At 37.7% G+C, this 19,644-nt stretch overlaps 1 protein-coding gene across 1 annotated transcript in view; it reads left to right on the forward strand.

Annotated features, from left to right (window-relative positions):
• The window catches only part of HS1BP3 (HCLS1 binding protein 3), a 642,583-nt gene that overhangs the window by 101,528 nt on the left and 521,411 nt on the right, over positions 1–19,644 (forward strand). The window lies entirely within an intron of this gene.

A 19,644-nucleotide genomic window follows, 5' to 3' on the forward strand; every position in this document is an offset into this window, starting at 1 on the left:
CCTATCCATTTGAACTCGAGACAAACCTTAGCTCGAGTTCTAGAATACATTTTAGACACATTCTTGTACATTTGTACTAAAGGCATATTTTTAAAATATCTTATGATGCCATTATTTGTAGAACGCCAAAATCAGAAACAACACAAATGTCCATCAAACTCAATGGGTAAATTGTGGTATATTCACATAGTAAGGTATTATGCAGCAATGAAAATTAATGAGCTATAACTACATGCATCAAAGTGGATGAACCTCAAAAACTTACTAATGACCAAATAAGCCAGAAGAATTAAGTAGGATTCCATTTTATGATTTTAACAAGATAAAATTTTAAAATGTATTGTTCAGACATACGAATGTGAGCAGTAAAATCAAATATATATTAGTCATGTAAAGGGTATAAATGTTGAAAAACACTATTTTATGTATGTTTTATTTAACAATTTACTAAAAGACTGGACCATGTGAGATCACAGCTGAGTTTTATCTAATCTAACTGAGCAGAATTTACTCCAGAAATGTAAGAACAATTCAGATTTAGGAAATCTATCAACATAATTGATTATATCAACAAATGAAAGGTAGAAATAGCATGATCATATTAGTAAGTACTTAAAAGGTATTTAATACTATTCAACAGCTCTTCATAATAAAAACTCTAAGTAGAATAAGATTAGAAGGAAACTAGTTCAATATATACTTTAAAACCATGTATTAAAAACCAAGAGGAAATATCCTATATTTTAAAACTAAATCCACTTCTATTTAAATCAGTAACTAGAGTAGTATTCACAATCGATATTATTAATCATTTTCTTGTAATTTTAATACATGCTATAAGAAAAAATGAAACAAATCTAAAGAATACATTTCTTTTATTTGTGACATTATTTTATAACTAAGATATCCAAAATTCTATTCTAGTAATGGTGATGTGGGGAAGGTATTCTCATGCATTGCTCATGGACATTTGAGCTGTTTTTGAAAGCAATATGGTAACATCTATTAAAATTAAACACATTCTTTCACCCAGCAATCTCACTGATAAAAAGTTATCTCAATCTCACTGATAAAAAGCTATCTCAAAGAGTCAAAGTTACCCTCTGTAAGGATATATAGGCATAGATGTCTAATGTAATATCCCCAATGTGGCAAAAAATAAAAATAAAAAAAATAATAATGATGAGTAGCCACCAAAAGAAAAGTTACTGAAAACAAAATTAAAATACATCCACAATTTTAAATAGTATGCATACATTTAAAAGAACAAATGGAACTACATTACCTATCTTAGAAAGATTTTCGGCCGGGCGCGGTGGCTCAAGCCTGTAATCCCAGCCCTTTGGGAGGCCGAGACGGGCGGATCACGAGGTCAGGAGATCGAGACCATCCTGGCTAACACAATGAAACCCCGTCTCCACTAAAAATACAAAAAAATTAGCCGGGCGTGGTGGCGGCGCCTGTAGTCCCAGCTACTCGGGAGGCTGAGGCAGGAGAATGGCGGGAACCCGGGAGGCGGAGCTTGCAGTGAGCCGAGATGGCGCCACTGCACTCCAGCCTGGGCGACAGAGCGAGACTCCGCCTCAAAAAAAAAAAAAAAGAAAGAAAGATTTTCAAGAGTTATGCTAAGAAAAGCAAAATGCAAAAAATTATGTATGACTTTATTTTTCTAGAACAAATAACACAAACGTGTACATTGTATATATGTATTTATCGATGTATAATCACTCATTCATTAATTTACATGCACATGGAGAAAATCTCCAGTGTTATAATGACCTACCTCAGGGCAAGGGTGGAGGAATTATATTAATGAGGAGAGGAGGAGGAAAGGAAATCCAAGCAAATAAAGGAAATGAAAAGGTACAGGAAAAAACTAAACTTAGGAATGAATGACATAGTCATATTGATCCATTTATGTCAAATAATATACAAGGTATATGCATAATATCATGAATCCTCAACAAAAAATGCTATCCTCACGTTAGACACCTGAACTGGCTTTTTCCTTAAGTTTTAAAACATGAGATAGTCATGGAAAGACAAGTAGAAATAAAGCAAGCTTAAACATATAGGACTGAATGCCACTAGATGTCAGTAAAACTACCCCAAAAAAAAAATAGAAACATTTTTCTTAACTGCTGGAAAAATTTGTTCTTTTATCTATAATCTTTACCTCTTAGTATATTTGACTTGTACAATATTCAAATCAGAAGTACAGATTACCAAAAGAGAAATAAAGTTCCTTAAAAGTCAGACTATAAGCCTTATTAATAAAGGGAATATTGGTTAATTAATCCCTTAGCAAACAGGGAATCCATAGTCCCTGTTAACTAAGATATCCACAGTGTTTTCACATTATTTTTAAAAGCTCATGAAATATGCCCTTTGAAAAGATGACAAAATTTTAAATTCAATTAATCAATATACATTTATCTCATCTATTATGTATAAAATATGGAGGCAAACTGAATCATTACATTTATTGAGTTTTTAACCAAGTAGGAGAACAAAATGCAAATTAAATAGAATGTTATAAATAAACCAGTGCAAAGTAATATACAGTGACACATCAACTATCTAGAAACTCAGATATAGTCACATGACTTAGTATCCCAAAACCAAGTAAATAAACAAGCAAGCTACTAGGCAGGAAAAAAACTGCATCATAAACTTTTTCACTGAAACTCTTACTTTACTCACTACCAAGTCTCTTCATTCTTACTGTATCAACAGTATCTACATAATGGCTTGCATACATATGTTCCTAGCAGCAATAATCATAATCATAATCATAAACCAAAACTTAGAAACGACTGAAATGGGAGATGTTCACTGAATGGAATACTATTCATCAATAAAAATGAATGAACTATTGACAGATGCTATGAGATGGATGAATCTCAAAAAAATTTGTTTAGTGAAAGGAGTTAGACAGAAGAGACCATATATTGTACGATTCCACTTAATTAAAATATTCAGAAAACAGCAAGCTTTAAAGACAGATATTAGCATTTTCTTGGAGCAGAGGTAGAGGCAAGGCAGTAGATAGGGATTAACAGTAATGTGACACAGGAATGATAGTGCAGTGATAAAAATGTATTGAAACTTACTTATAGTGATAGTTACGTAACTTAGCAAAATTTAAATTAGCCATTAGCAATTCTCCCACAAAGAAAAGTCCATGCCCAGATTACTTTACTGGTAAATACGATTAAATTTTGAAAAAAGAAATAATACCAACCCCACAAAAATGTTTTCAGTCATTTCCCAACCCATTGGTATCCTCCTGATACGAAATCCAGACAAAGACATGATTTAAAAACCAGAAATCCACATACCAGTATTACTTATAAATATAGATGCAAAATTCCTTAACAAAATATTAGCACCAAATCCAGCAAGATATTTTATATAGCACATCTAAGTGGGATTTAACCCAGGAATCTAAAATTGATATGACATTCAGACACTCAAAAATCACACACTTCTCTTTGTCTTCATGGAAGGATGTCCTAGGATCACCTGACACATAATTTAAGGGGGCTGGGGGGAAAGCCTGTTCCATACATTGGTCAAATCAATGTCATCTCCAGCCAGTATGAACTATTGCCAAACTATAGCTCAATTCAGAAGCATTCATGAAAAACAATAAGAAACTTTTCCTATGGGCAGAACCTACATCCTTTCTGAATGGAAATAAAAGAAACTTGAGGTAGGTTTCACACTGCCAGACAGTGGCAACTGGCTAAAGTGGTTGGTCAGGGCTCAGAAGGAACAAGTCTGGAAGATTAGAGACAAGAAAATGTGGTGAAGAGGCATTTGAATGGACCAGTGGTAATGGCCACAGAATATGTAAATCTTTTTTTGATTCATACTAACGCTCATCATAAGATATTCACCACAGAAAAGATACTCAAAAACCAGGTGATGAGAATCACCCATTGGGTGGGTGTTATAGAGCCTCTGTTCTCAGCCATGTTAGTGATGGCAGTGGCGGGCTGCCACAGCAGGGAGGTGCAGGAAGGTGCAGGAAGGTGGTGGTGGCGGCAGCAGTGCCTGTGGAAGCAGCAATGGTGGTGGTGGGTCCACTGTGCCCCACGTCCCTGAGGCAGCCAAAAGCACTGCCCCCACCCTAGTGCAGCCAGGCAGGACCCACCCCCAGGTCCGGAGCCCCCACGCTCTGGGGCCGGGGGTGCAGAGAGGAGGGTGGACCTGGGGCCTTGTTTCGCCAGCCCAGGGCGGGAAGTGGGAGCAGCGCCTACCTCAGGGACCCAGTCAGCGGTGCAGTCATTGTGGCCACCCTGCCAGGTTCCTGTGCCTCAGGAGAGGCTCTGCCCAGAACCACCTGGGGCCATGTGTTGGGGATCCACCCCACATCCGGGTGATTGCTGGGCCTGACACGCCCAACAGCAAAGCAGACTGCAATCCACTACAGGAGTCTAATATGGTTCAGCTGCATCCCCACCCAAATCTCATCTTGAATTATAGCTCCCATAATTCCCAGAGTTTCACTGGGGGGACCTGATAGGAGGTAATTGAATCATTGGTCAGGTATTTCCCATGCTGTTCTCATGATAGTGAATTAAGTCGCATGAGATCTGATGGTTTTATAAAGGGGAGTTGCCCTGCACACTCTCTTGCCTGACACCATGTAAGACCTGACTTTGCTCCTCATTCGCCTTCTGCCATGATTGTGAGGCCTCCCCAGCCATGTGAAACCCTGAGTCAATTAAACCTCTTTCCTTTATAAATTACCCAGTCTTGGGTATGTATGCTTTATTTTTGGCAGCATGAGAACAGACTGATACAGAGGTGCTCCCCTGGGCAGGGCCGCGAGCCTTTAGAGGAGAAGCTCTGCGCACCCTTGAGCACTGAGACCAAGGGGGGGCCTCGTGGAAATGCTGCCCCTGCCCTGGACACCGGCCTGGCCCAGCAAGGACCTGGAACCTCTACCCCAGGCTGTGAGGGGGTGCAACTGGGGCTGTGTACTCCACTGAGCCAGCAGGAGCCAGGAGCTGGTAGCAGCCCCACTCTCCCAGGTGCAGCTGCAGCTGCCCACTGCAATGTCAGAGCAAAGTTGGGGCTGAGCCCCCATGCTATCACACCCTGGCCAGGTGTGTGCATGCTCAGGGAAGCACTGACATGCTCCTGCCACCTCGGCCCCCTCTGGACCTTGGGCACCAACAAGCATGGGGGAAAGCTGAGGGAGGAGCTATGGGTGGCTCAACGCTGGCCTCCAGTTGCCCCTTGGCACAAGCAGCCTCAGTGCCATCGATGGTGGCAGCAGGCAGACAGGCTCCCGGGCAGAAGGAAGCAGGTCCCTGATGAGGCCCCACTTTCAGGCCAGGGAGGGCCTGAAGACTAGGGGCCAAGCTGCCAGTCCCATGGACTGGAGTAGGGACTTGTGGTGCCTTTTCTGGGCCCACCTGTGGTTGCCCATGAACCAATAAGCATGCACTTCCTCCCCTCTGAGTCCTATAAAAGCTCCAGGCTCAGCCAGAGCAGAGCAGAGGATGGAGAGCCAATGAGACAACCAGCAGCATAGAGTAGCTATCCTCCTTGCTGAGAGCTGCAAACGACAGAACAACCTGCCTGCAGAGAGGAACCACCCACTCTGGGGCCTACTCTCCGCCAACAGCTGCAGATGATAGGACAACCAGCTACAGAGAAAGCTATCCTCTCTGCTGATAGCTAAACACTTGGGACAACCAGCTGCAGAAAGGAGCTACCCTCTCTCTTCTGAGAACTGAACACTTGTTGGGATGACCTGCCTACAGACAGGAGCTACCCTCTCTGTTAGGATCTGAACACTCATCGGGACACCCTGGTGACAGAGAGGGGCTGCCCACTGCAGGTCTTTCCTGAGCTGTTCTATTGATCAAGAAAGCTCCTCTTCATCTTGCTTACCCTCCACTGGTCTGCATACCTCATTCTTCCTGGTCACAGGACAAGAACTCGGGACCTGCTGAGTTGCAAGACTGAAAGAGCTGCTGTAATACAAACAGGGCTGAAACATGCCCTTGCTTGCCATATTGCAGGCAAAAAGAAGGAGAGAAGAGCTGCGGCCCTTTGGGAAGCCCAGACCTGAAAGCTTCCCATGCCAGAGCTCTGACTCCCTCTTTGTGGCCCTGTAGTTCCAGGTGTCTTCATGTTTCTGGGGACCACTGCATTCCCCAGTGCCAGCTGGGGAAGCTGCCTGCAGTATGCCTGGTCCAGCTGCAGCCTCGCAGAAAGCTGGCACCCATGCCGGCACCTGGAGTTGCCTGCCCTGCAGCAGTGGCCAGTGTGTCTGACTGTGCAGTGGCCAGACCCCATGTTTGCTCACACACCCCTGACCACTCCACGTCTGACTCCAGTCTCCCTTGGAGGCATGGGATCCAGGCCGGTAGCGTGAGCTGAGCGAAACCTGATGGGAACAAGCCCAGTGGACCCGAGCAAACCTCAGGCAAGGGTGCCACTGGTCACAGGTTTCTAGCCAGAAAAGCAACACCCCAAAGATCCCATAATATTAGTCTATGTGCAAATGGCCCATGAATGGCAACATGGTGGAAGAGATGGACATTATCAATGACTGCAGTATGTTGCTGCTTCTCACCAAGTTATATGTAGCAACCCCTACTGCAGATACTTTTGTTAGCAGAAGAAAGCCATGATGAACCCTCACTATGGTATCATCTCTCAAAAGAATAACCAGAAACTTGGTGACAAATATGTCACCCTGAACTCATTCCATGCTGGAGACAGTAATGACTACCCTTAACAGAATCGGTACCTACTTTTGAATGTACTTTTGGCTATAGTAAGTCTGTCAGCCCCACAATATAAGAACTTACAACTTAGTTACTAACATAAGATCTCATATAGCATCATCACCTCAGATAAGAAGACCCATTTTATGTTAAAGAGATACAACAGGCTGGGCACGGTGGCTCACGCCTGTAATCCCAACACTTTGGGAGGCTGAGGCGGGCAGTCCACCTGAGGTCTGGAGTTCGAGACCAGCCTGACCGACATGGAGAAACCCCAACTCTACAAAAAATACAAAAATTAGTCGGGCGTGGTGGCACGTGCCTGTAATCCCAGCTACTTGGGAGGCTGAGGCAGGAGAATCACTTGAACCCGGGAGGTGGAGGTTGCGGTGAGCCAAGGTCATGCCATTGCACTCCAGCCTGGGCAACAAGAGTGAAACTTTGTCTCAAAAACAAAAAGAGATACAACAGTAACTACACAGCTGTGACAACTACTCATCTTACCACATACCAAATTAACTGTCATAGTCTAACACAATGATACAATGACCTATTAATGGTTCAGTGCATCCTCCAGATAAGAAAAAACACTCTAGGTTTGCAGCACTAAAAGAATGGCCAATGTATGGTGTATTGTACCCAATAGCTGGAACACACAGGGCCTAAACCAAGTGGTATTAAGTAGGAATAGCTCCTCTAACCCTCTCTTTAGTGACTCCTTCTCAAAATATTATTTCCATCCCTACAACCTCAGGGTCTACAAGTATATAGGAACTTGTTTCTTGGGTGAAAAGGGTGTGATAATTCCACCAAGGGACATAATATGACTTTTCCAAGCCTGAAACTATGATTGCTGCCTAATCTCTTTCATACCTCATGCTGATAAATCAGAAGACAACTAAACTAGTCATAATATTGGCACAGGAGAATTATTTCAAGTATTATGGGGAACTACACTTGCTACTAAATATGAAGCCAGAGACAACTACGCCTGGAACTCAGAGGATTCATTGATGTCTTTTGGTACTTCCATGCCTGATAACAATAGTGAATGGGCAAGTGTAGCAACCTAATGGGTCCAGACCAGCCAAAACGCTTGCCAAAGGTACAGGAAACCTAAAATAGTAGAGAAAATAGGAGATGATTAATATAAGTCAAAAACTTGAAGACACTGTCAACCATGGGGAGTCTATTATGTTCCACCAACCCTTCTGGAGACTGTAATTAGTCATCTACTTGAACACTTAAAGGAGAGATTGGACTTGGTGTGTTGGCAAGGCAGATGTGAGCAGCTTAAAGAATGGGCTGAAGTAGATGCCACTAGTTCCCTGACAAATGACTTCAGTGTAACTCTAATTTCTGTCATAAACAGTGGTATCCCACAAGCCCAGACAGTTTCTAGTGCTGTAATGGCAACTCACCTCAAGCATGAGCAGTATGTCTTTCCATCTTCTGTCTGAGGACCTTCTCTAACACTGCAGAACCTGCTCCAACTCCCATCCTTCAGATGGACAATTCTAGTATTCATTCTGACACCTTCTTAGAAATTGAGCTCCTACTGCCCCTAACAATGACCTCAATAATGCACCCCATGTTAAGTTTTTCCTCCTCCCCTGTGTTGTGCTCCCCTGCTCCCTTCTTCCTGCTCCCAAATAAAGTAATTGTATACAAGATCTTGCCACAATTTTTTCCTGGGAAATCCACACCACAAGGTACAAAATTCATACAGTCAGTGACCCAGCGATTCTAGCAATGGGACCCAGCAACACCCAACAGAAATCATATATATATGGTCATCAAATGGTACACAGTAGTTTCTATATGTATTTGCAATAGATGAAAATTGGAAATAAATGTCATCAAAAGTAGAATTATAATACTTTATAATGAAGCATTATTCAGAAATGAAAATTAATAAATCACAGCTACACACAAAAACATAGATGTATTTCATATATATAAAAAATTGTGAAAAAAAGGCCACACATATATGCCTATCACAAATTTCATATATAGGTATTACCCAAAAAAAAGGCAACATTATCTTTCTGTTGTTGGTAAGATTCAGTGATAAAAAAAAATTTAAAAGGAAGGAATTACTACAAAAGTCAAAACAGCAGTTCATTTGGAGAGGAGGGCATAAATATTTGAGGCGAGGAAAAAGAGCTCCTGTAGTCTTAGCACTGTTCTATTATTGAACTATGTTGGTGGTTACACAGGTGTACAATCTAAAATAAACCCTCAAAATGTGTATTTTTGTGTTTTTCACTTTGCTACATTTTCAAATAGTTAATGTAAAAAAAATATGTTACACATCAACATTATTACACACCTAATAATAATATTATGCATAGAAGGCTCTGAGCTGAGGATACTGCCAAAGGAATGGCTATTTTCCCCTTCCCAGGCCTATTCTTTTGTTCGTTTTTTTTTCTTTGAGGTTTTAGATCTTATTCTATTTAGTTAATTTCAAAATCCCTGTACTAGATAATTTTTCATTACATTCTTCTTCTCATCTTTAGTCTCAAGTGAATTCACAGTATAATACATGTAATTTTTAATAACTCCTTTACTGTCATTCACATGCCATTAAATTCACCTTTTATGAGTATACAATTCATTGATTTTCAGTAGATTCACAAAGTTGAGAAAGTATCACAATTATTTAACTTGAGAATATTGTCACTGCCCCAAAGAGAAACCTCACACTCATTAATAGTCACTTCCCATCCTCATCTCTCTGCAAGCATTGGCAACCACTAATCAATCTGCTTTCTAAGAATTTGCCTAATTTGAACATTTCATATAAATCTAATCATTCAATATGTGATCTTTTGTAACTAGCTTCTTTTACTTAGCATCATATTTTAGAGACTCATTCATGGCATAGCATGTACAAAGGGACTTCAAAAGGTTTATGGGAAAATTGGATGAAAATGATAAATAAAAATATATAACTTTACTTCTCGATGTAAGCTCCATCCAGTTCAAGGTACTTTTGTAAGCAATGATACCAGACATTTAGTACATCCCTGAGGAACTGGGGGTGCTGGGAATTTAACCATATCAATGCAGGCATTTTGACTGCATCAAATGCAGTTATCCAATTATTAACTGAAGAAAAATGGGTGCCCATTAGAGATTTTTTTTTTTTTAGGTTACAAAACAAGAAGTCAGAAGGAGACAAACCAGGACAGTAAGGTGGATGAATGATTGCACAATGAAAGTCTTTCAGAATTGCTTTGCTTGACAAGAAGAACGAGCAGAAGCATTGTTAGGGTGGAGAAGGACTCTCTGGTAAAGCTCTCCTGGGCGTTTGCCTGCTAAAGCTTTGGCTACCATTCTCAAAACACTCTCATAGTAAGTAAGCAGATGTCATCATCCTTTGGCTTGCCAGAAAATAAAATAAAAATGCCTTTAGATCCCAAAAATCTGTTATCATGACCTTTGCCCTGGATTGGTCCAATTTGCCTTGACTGGACCACTTCCACTTCTTGGTAGCCACTGCTTTAATTGTGTTTTGTCGCAGGATTATACTTGTAAAGCCATGTTTCAGTTCTTCAAATAACTGTTTCAGGATTTTGAGCCCAGTTGTTTAAAATTTCCATTGAAAGCTCTGCTTTTGTCTTCAGCTGATTTGTGTGCAATGCATTTGGGGCCTATCAAATGGAAAGTTGCCCCAACTTGAATTTTTCAGTCAGAATTGTGTACATTGAACCAGTCGAAATGTCTATAGCTGTGGCTACTGTTTGTGCCATTAATCATGGGTCCTCTTCAATTAAAGCATGAACAAGAGTAACTTTTTCCTTGCAAATTGATGTGGAGATTTGCTGCTGCAGTTTTCATGTTCAACATCATCTCATTCCTTCTTAAAAAGAGTTATCCATTTATAAACTGCTGATTTCTATGAAGCATTGTCCCCACAAACTTTTCATAAAGCATCAGTGATTTTGCCATTCTTCCACCCAAGCATCATCATAAATTTGATGTTTACTCTTGCTTCAATTTTAGCAGAATGCATCTCGTTCTGATAGGGTTTCTTTTCAAACTGAGGTCTTCTCCTTTTTAGTATCTCAAACTAGATCCTGTTCAGATACATAATATCAAAATAACACCAGTTTATTTTGGTGTAAACAAATTTTTGAAATCCATGCATAGATTTTTCATAATATGAATTTTCTATGAATTTTCAAAGACCCTCCTGTACCAATTATTTTTCTTTTGCTGAAGAATATCCTATTGCATGAATATACCAACTTTGTTTATAAACTCTTCCATTAAGGGACATTTGATTTGATTCTATTTTTGGCTATTCTGACTATGCTACCATAAAATTTTGTGCACAATTTTTTGTGTAGATATATTTCTTAAATTAAGTGTATACCCAGGAATACAATTGCTGGGTCATGTATCAACTCAATGTTAATTAACATTTTGAGGAACTATCAAACTGTGTTCCAAAGTAGATGCATGATTTTACAATCTCACTAGCAATGTATGAGAGTTCCAATTTTTCTCTACATCCATATCAATACTTGTTATCTTTAACATTTTTTTTTGCCAACCCACTGGATATCAAGTGCTATTTAGTTGTGCTTTTGTATTTCTGTAGTTGCTAGTGATAGTGAGCACCTTTTCATGGGTTTACTGTGTATTTTCTTGAGAGAAGCTGCTATATAAAACCTTTCCCCATTTATAAAATGGGGTGTCCTTTTAACTGTTGAGTTCTAAGGGTTCACTATATATTGTGCATACAAGTTAATTACTATATAGTTTGCAAATATTTTCCCCATTCTGTAGGTAATCTTTTCACTTTCTTGATGGTGTCCTTTGAAACAAAAATTTTGAACTTTGAGAAGTCCAGTTTTGTCACTCGTGATTTTAGTCATATCTAAGAAATCAATGCCTAATCCACAGAGGTAAACAAGTGCTAGAATGTAGTTCCTGATATCCAAAGCACTTAAACCTGTGTTTCAAAAGTACAAATGTAAGTACAAGCAAGTAGTAAACTGTATGGTAATCAAGCAGGGTAAAAAGTTTGATCAGACACTCCTGCATAACCAGATTCCAAAAGTGATATCCCAGGGACTGAAATAAAAAGCAACCTACTGTGAGACAAAATGGCTTATTTACATGTTTCAGCATGTTTACTTTAACTAAAAAGCAAACAAACAAAAAAAAAACCTTTCTAAAGCTTTCCTAACCCTGAGCTTTGGCAGCTCGAATTTATACTACCTGAACACAAGAAAAACCACTAAGCCAGGGGTTGGGTCTGAAAATGCCCTCAGGCACTTGGCAAAAGAATATGCAAATTCCAACTGTAGGAAGTACTTTAAACACAGGTCTTAAAGAATTTCCACAGCTAAAAGTACCAAGAAACATGAGTCGACAATAAAATCATAAAACATGTGGGTAAATAAGGTACAATAAGTAAAAAACAGTTCACAGAATTATTTAACCACAAATTTGTATCTACAATGAGTGTATACACTGGTATTATAAAATACATGTATAAACTAAGTATTCTTAATATGTTAAATAAAATAAGACACTGAAATTGGGATAGAAAAGAAGAGAATAAAAATGAGCAAGCAAATATGAAAATAAAAGAAATAGTACTTCTAGAGTGGAAAACTATAATTAAAATTAATAACTCAAAATAAACTGCAAATTAAATACCACTGAAGAGTTTATTTGGGAGACAGGTGTAAAGAGATTACCCAGAATGCAATGCAAAGAGATTAATATATGGAAAATATGTTGAGTCATAGTATAATAATAATAATAATTCACATGTATCAAAACAGTTGTACAAAGAAAAATATAATGGGCAAGAATCCACAAAGATATAATAGCTAAGAATATCCCAGAGTGGACAAAAAGACCAATCTTTAGATTCAGGAATGTCAGAGTCTCAAGCAGGATAAACATAATTAACAACATTAATAAATAATGTGTTAGGTGTGAAACACCAAATACAACGTGAAGATGTACAGGACCAGGAAGGAAAAGACTACTCATAAGGAAAATGAATTATTCCTAAGCAGACAGGAGACTTCTCAGGATCAAAAGTGGAAGTCAAAAGAGCAGGGAACAACATTTTCTAATGCAGAGGGAAAATAACTCTCCATTTCTAATTGTGTAACTATTGCAACCATTATTCACGTATACAGAAGAAATAATATTTTCAAACAAAAGTAGTGTGTTTGTAATGTGTCAACTTTGTTTGGCTGTACTACACCTTCTATAATTTACTTTCTTAGGTGTTTGCCTAAGTTCCCTAGAAAATTGTACCACTTATCTTTCAAGAGTCAGGCTCACAGGTCATATTTTGAGACTCCTTTTCAACCGTTTCCTCAATCCTAGGAAGTTAGGCACACTGTCCTTTGTCCAGAACACCTATTATATACCTTTGCTACATGTCAAAGTATATCTTACTATAACTGATTATTTGTTTCCACCACTGTACTGGGAATATCTTAGGAACTGGAATTTCACTTACTCATTTTTGTATCTCCAATATTTAATATAGTCACTTCCAAAATGTTTGATGAATGAATGCACCTTAGAGGAGAATGTGACAAGATTATAAAAGAGGATAATTTGGTAGGAAGGAGAAGATATTCAGAGGTATCAGTATGTTTAAAGACATAAAAACAGAAATAAAAAACATCGTGCTAAGGAAAAACAATATGAATAGTATCGAGAAAAGAAAATAAGTTGAAGATACTACTTAGATTTCACACTGAACTGTTAATGTATTACATAGCCAAAGGGGAACAACTATTATAATCTGACATATTCTTAAGTTATATTATAAAATCCACACTGAAAAAAATTATTCTAAAAGTTATATATAGGAAAAAAATTAAATTTAATGCTGGAGATTTCTGAAAAACATTGAGATAATTATTATACAAACTACAGATCAAATAAATTTTTTAAATGGATAAGTAAAAATAATCCAATGTTCTTTTAAAAGTGAAAGGATACTTTATTTTGCTGTGCAGAAACTCTTTAGTTTAATTAGAACCCATTTGTCAATGTTTGCTTCTGTTGCAATTGCTTTTGGTGATTTCATCATGAAATCTTTTTTTTTTTTTTTTTATTTATTATTATTATACTTTAAGTTGTAGAGTACATGTGCATAACGTGCAGGTTTGTTACATATGTATACTTGTGCCATGTTGGTGTGCTGCACCCATCAACTCGTCATTTACATCAGGTATAACTCCCAATGCAATCCCTCCCCCCTCCCCCCTCCCCCCTCCCCATGATAGGCCCCGGTGTGTGATGTTCCCCTTCCTGAGTCCAAGTGATCTCATTGTTCAGTTCCCACCTATGAGTGAGAACATGCGGTGTTTGGTTTTCTGTTCTTGTTATAGTTTGCTAAGAATGATGGTTTCCAGCTGCATCCATGTCCCTACAAAGGACACAAACTCATCCTTTTTGATGGCTGCATAGTATTCCATGGTGTATATGTGCCACATTTTCTTAATCCAATCTGTCACTGATGGACATTTGGGTTGATTCCAAGTCTTTGCTATTGTGAATAGTGCTGCAATAAACATATGTGTGCATGTGTCTTTATAGCAGCATAATTTATAATCCTTTGGGTATATACCCAGTAATGGGATGGCTGGGTCATATGGTACATCTAGTTCTAGATCCTTGAGGAATCGCCATATTGTTTTCCATAATGGTTGAAGTAGTTTACAATCCCACCAACAGTGTAAAAGTGTTCCTATTTCTCCACATCCTCTCCAGCACCTGTTGTTTCCTGACTTTTTAATGATCGCCATTCTAACTGGTGTGAGATGGTATCTCATTGTGGTTTTGATTTGCATTTCTCTGATGGCCAGTGATGATGAGCATTTTTTCATGTGTCTGTTGGCTGTATGAAATCTTTATCCATGCCTATGTCCTGAATGCTATTGCCTAGATTTTCTTCTAGGGTTTTTATAGTTTGGGGTTTTACATTTAAGTATTTAATCCATCTTGAGTTAATTTTTGTATAAGGTATAAGGTAGGGGTCCAGTTTCAATTTTCTGCATGTGGTTAGCCAGTTCTCCCAGTACCACTTACTAAATAAAGAATCTTTTCCTCATGGCTTTTGTCAGGTTTGTCGAAGATCAGATGGCTGTAGATGTGCAGTCTTATTTTTGAGTTCTCTATTCTTTTCCCATTGGTCTATGTGTCTATTTTTGTACCAGTACCATGTTGTTTTGATTACTGTAGCCTTTTTTATAGTTTGAAGTCTGGTAGTGTGATGCCTCTAGCTTTGTTCTTTTTGCTTAGGATTGTCTTGGTTATACAAACTCTTTTTTCGTTCCATGTGAATTTTAAAATAGTTTATTCTAAATCCGTGAAGAATGTCAATGGTAGTTTAATGGAAATAGCATTTAATCTATAATGCTACATACTTTGGGAAGTATGGCCATTTTCATGATACTGATTCTTCCTATCCATGAGCATGGAATATTTTTCCATTTGTTTGTGTCCTCTCTGATTTCCTTGAGCAGTGGCTTGTAGTTCTCCTTGAAGAGGTCCTTCACCTCCCTTGTTAGCTGTATTCCTAGGTATTTTATTCTCTTTGTAGCAATTGTGAATGGGAGTTCATTCATGATTTGGCTCTCTGCTTACCTTATAGGAATGCTTGTGACTTTTGCACATTGATTTTGTATCCTCAGACTTTACTGAAGTTGCTTATCAGCTTAAGAAGCTTTTGGGCTGAGCCAATGGGTTTTTCTAGCTATAGGATCATGTAATCTGCAAAAAAAAGACAATTTGACTTCCTCTCTTCCTATTTGAATACCTTTTATTTCTTTCTCTGTTCTGATTGCCCTGGCTAGAACTTCCAATACTATGTTGAATAGGAGTCGTGAGACTGTCTTATGCCAGTTTTCAAGGGGAATGCTTCCAGTTCTTGCCCATTCAGTATGTTGGCTATGGGCTTGTCATAAATAGCTCTTATCAATTTGAGGTATGTTCCTTCAATACCTAGTTTGTTGAGAGTTTTTAATAACATGAAGGGATGCTGAATTTTATTGAAGGCCTTTTCTGCATCTCTTGGGATAATCATGTGGTTTTTGTCTTTAGATCTGGTTATGTGACGAATTATGTTTATTGATTTGTGTATGTTGAACTAGCCTTGATCCCCAGGATTGAAGACAATTTGATCATGGTGGATAAGCTTTCTGATGTGCTGCTGTATTCAGTTTGCCAGTATTTTATTGAGAATTTTTGCATCAGCGTTCATGAGGGATATTGACCTAAAGAAACCATCATCAGAGTGAACAGGCAATCTACAAAATTGGAGAAAATTTTTGCAATTTATCCAGCTGACAAAGGTCTAACAGCCAGAATCTATAAGGAACTTAAATATTCAAGAAAAAAAAACAAACAATCCCATTAAAAAGTGGGCAAAGGACATGAACAGACACTTACCAAAAAAAGACATTAATGCGGCCAACAAACATATGAAAAGAAGTTCAACATCACTGATGATTAGAAATGTAAATCAAAACCACAATGAGACACCATCTCACACCAGTCAGAATGGCGATTATTAAAAAGTCAAGAAACAACAACTGCTGGTGAGTTTGCAGATAAACAGAAACACTTTCACACTGTTCCTGGGAATGTAAATTAGTTCAACCATTGTGGATGACAGTGTGGCAATATCTCAAAGATCTAGAACAAGAAATACTACCTGACCCAGCAATCCCATTACTGGGCATATACCCAAAGGAATATAAATCATTCTATTACAAAGATACATGCATGCATATATTCACTGCAGCACTATTCACATTAGCAAAGACATGGAATCAACCCAAACGCCCATCAATGATAGACTGGATAAAGAAAATGTGGTACATATACACCATGGAATACTATGCACCCATAAAGAAGGAATGAGATCATGTCCTTTGTAAGGACATGGATGGAGCTGGAAGCCATTATCTTCAGCAAACTAAGGCAGGAACAGAAAAACAAACACTACATGTCCTCACTTATATGTGGGAGCTGACCAATGAGAACACATGGACACAGGGAGGGGAATAACATACACAGCGTTCTGTTGGGGAGTGGGGTGGGGAAGGGAGGACATTGGGAAAAATAGCTAATGCATGCTGGGGCTTAATACCTAGGTGATGGGTTGATAGGTGCAGCAAACCACCATGGCACATGTTTACCTATGTAACAAACCTGCACATCCTGCACATGTACCCTGGAACATAAAATTAAAAATTAAAAATAAATAAAAGTGAAAGGATAAAGAAAGAATAAAAAAAGAACTCATATGTTTTGGAAATAGAAAAAACGTGTAATGATTATCTTTGGTCAAGAGAAATTTTAAAGTCAATTCAGTATTTCATCACAATAAGTTCATATTATAATATCAAAAACACATACATAATTTCAGACTTTAGGAATACACACTTATTGTGAAAAATTTTTTAACTCAAAATAATCAATATACAAAACCAAAAAAAAGTTCCCTTGGATATACACAAATAATAGTCAGCGACAATATCAAAACTGCTTAAAAAGTGATATTAGAGTTCAATATTCCTCTAAAAATCAAAAAAGTTATGCTGATATTAACATACACAGATTTAAAAAGTAAAAACAAAAAGTTCAGACCCTCTGAAATTTAACCTACTCAGGCTCTCATAGAGAAGATTTAAAATCACAACTATGCTAGGAAAATACAAATATCTGAATAATTTGTCTTTATTTAACAGTTTTGGACCTGAGTGTTTTATTTCACATCAATATAGAGCCTTGAAAAATGTATATGTGAATATTATTTTTAAAAATATCAACAATCTTGCCTGGTTTACTAATGAATCACTTTTTTCTATATTGAAAGCCATTTTACATGAGATTGAAAACTCATTCTTTATATAGATTAGCATTAGGAAGGAAAAAATTTAAAAGTTTTAACAATCCTAAGCTTTGAAATATAATATTTTACACAGTAACTTAAATGTTCTACTGTTCTTCAAATTCTTAAATAAAAATCTGTTAGCAACATTTATAAAATAACAGATCTTACTAACTTAAATTAACAGAAATTTTTTAGAATGGAAAAAAGCATTATTCCAATTTGCCTATACCTATAAAATAAAACTTAATCCTAAGAAAATAAAAATACTAAGATACAAAACACTACTGTTTGTTTTTATTTGAAAGCACTCTGAATAAAACTGCACTATTACTACACATCTTCTATAATTATACAGTATAACAGGCTGAAAAATAATACTTTCAAAATAAAACAAAAAAGCTAGTTTTAAATTATAAACTATCTTAAAAGAAGGCAACCTAATTTCACATATATCTTCAGCTATTTTCTTTATTGGATTTCTGTCCAAACAGGAAAAATATCAATTAAAATTGGCCAGGCACAGTGGCTCACACCTGCAATCCCAGCACTTTGGGAGGCCGAGGCGGGCAGATTACAAGGTCAGGAGTTCGAGATCAGCCTGGCCAATATGGTGAAACCTCGCCTCTACTAAAAATACAAAAATTAGCCAGGCAAGGTGGCAGGTGCCTGTATTCCTAGCTACTCGGGAGGCTGAGGCAGGAGAATAGCTCGAAACCAGAAGGAGGAGGTTGCAGTGAGCTGAGATCGCGCCACTGCACTCTAGCCTGGGCGACAGAGTGAGACACCATCTCAAAAAACAAAAAAATTTAACTGAAATATAGACTTGTCAAAACATCATTTTCTGCAGGATTTAATAATTTAAATGCTGCAAATAAATTTTCTAGTTTGTATATTCTTATCATTTCCAAATATAAAATATTATACATTAAGACATAACTGAAGTTAAAAGAACTCTGAAAACTAAAGGCAAATGATTGGTCCTTCCTGATTAAATTGGTGCCCCCTCCAAAAAAAAAAAAGACATCATAATGCCTTTTCTTTGACATTCAAACTCATTTTATTTAATAAACCAAAATCATTAACTTTGCCATATTTTATGGTGACTAAACAACAAAAGCACCCCAGTGATACAATAGCTATACAAGTTGTATAAAAGGGGGGGGCTGGGAGCAGTGCCTCATGCCTGTAATTCCAGCACTTTGGGAGGCTGAGGCGGGTGGATCACCTGAGGTTAGGAGTTCAAGACCAGTCTGACCAACATGGTGAAACCCTGTCTCTCCTAAAAATACAAAATTAGCCAAGCACCATTGCACTCCAGTCTGAGTGACAGAGCAAGACTTTGTCACAAAAAAAAAAGAAGTAGTAGTAGTTGTACAAAATGAATTATTTTCCAAGGGAGATATTCTTCATAATAGTGTAAATAATCTTCAAGATCTGGCAGGGCTTAGGGGAGAGGGAATGACACAAAAGTGTTCAGAGAGTTTAGGTTACAAAAAGTAAATGTTACATTGTCTGTTCTAAAATAATCACAAACTAGAAATGAACTTGTTTGAAAAAATACATACATGAAGTTTCCAACTCTTAAGTAAACTTTAACTTTCAGGATACCAAATTCAAACTTACAGCATTTCTGGAAATTATTTCCCAACATCAAAGAGATGACAATATCAACATGCTCAATACAGACACACAGATATTAACACACTTGATCGTCCCTAGCTTGCTTAGGAATTTTCTAAATTTTTGCAAATATTCTTTAAATCACCCCATATCCAGTTCTTCAGAAATGTTTGGCTTATGCTAACTCTTAAGTGCACTTGTATAATTTTATGGCTCTATCTTTGCATCAAAATAATACTCTGAACTTGCTCAATTAATATTTACTTGCAAAATAAATTCCAATTCAATAGTAAATGAAATGACAAAATAGTGATTCCCCTTCCCCACTGGATATACTGTTCTTGAATATCACAAATATCTCCAAGTAGCTAATAA

The sequence above is a fragment of the Macaca thibetana genome, chromosome 13 (assembly GCF_024542745.1).
Source record: "Macaca thibetana thibetana isolate TM-01 chromosome 13, ASM2454274v1, whole genome shotgun sequence".
Classification (NCBI taxonomy): domain Eukaryota; kingdom Metazoa; phylum Chordata; class Mammalia; order Primates; family Cercopithecidae; genus Macaca; species Macaca thibetana.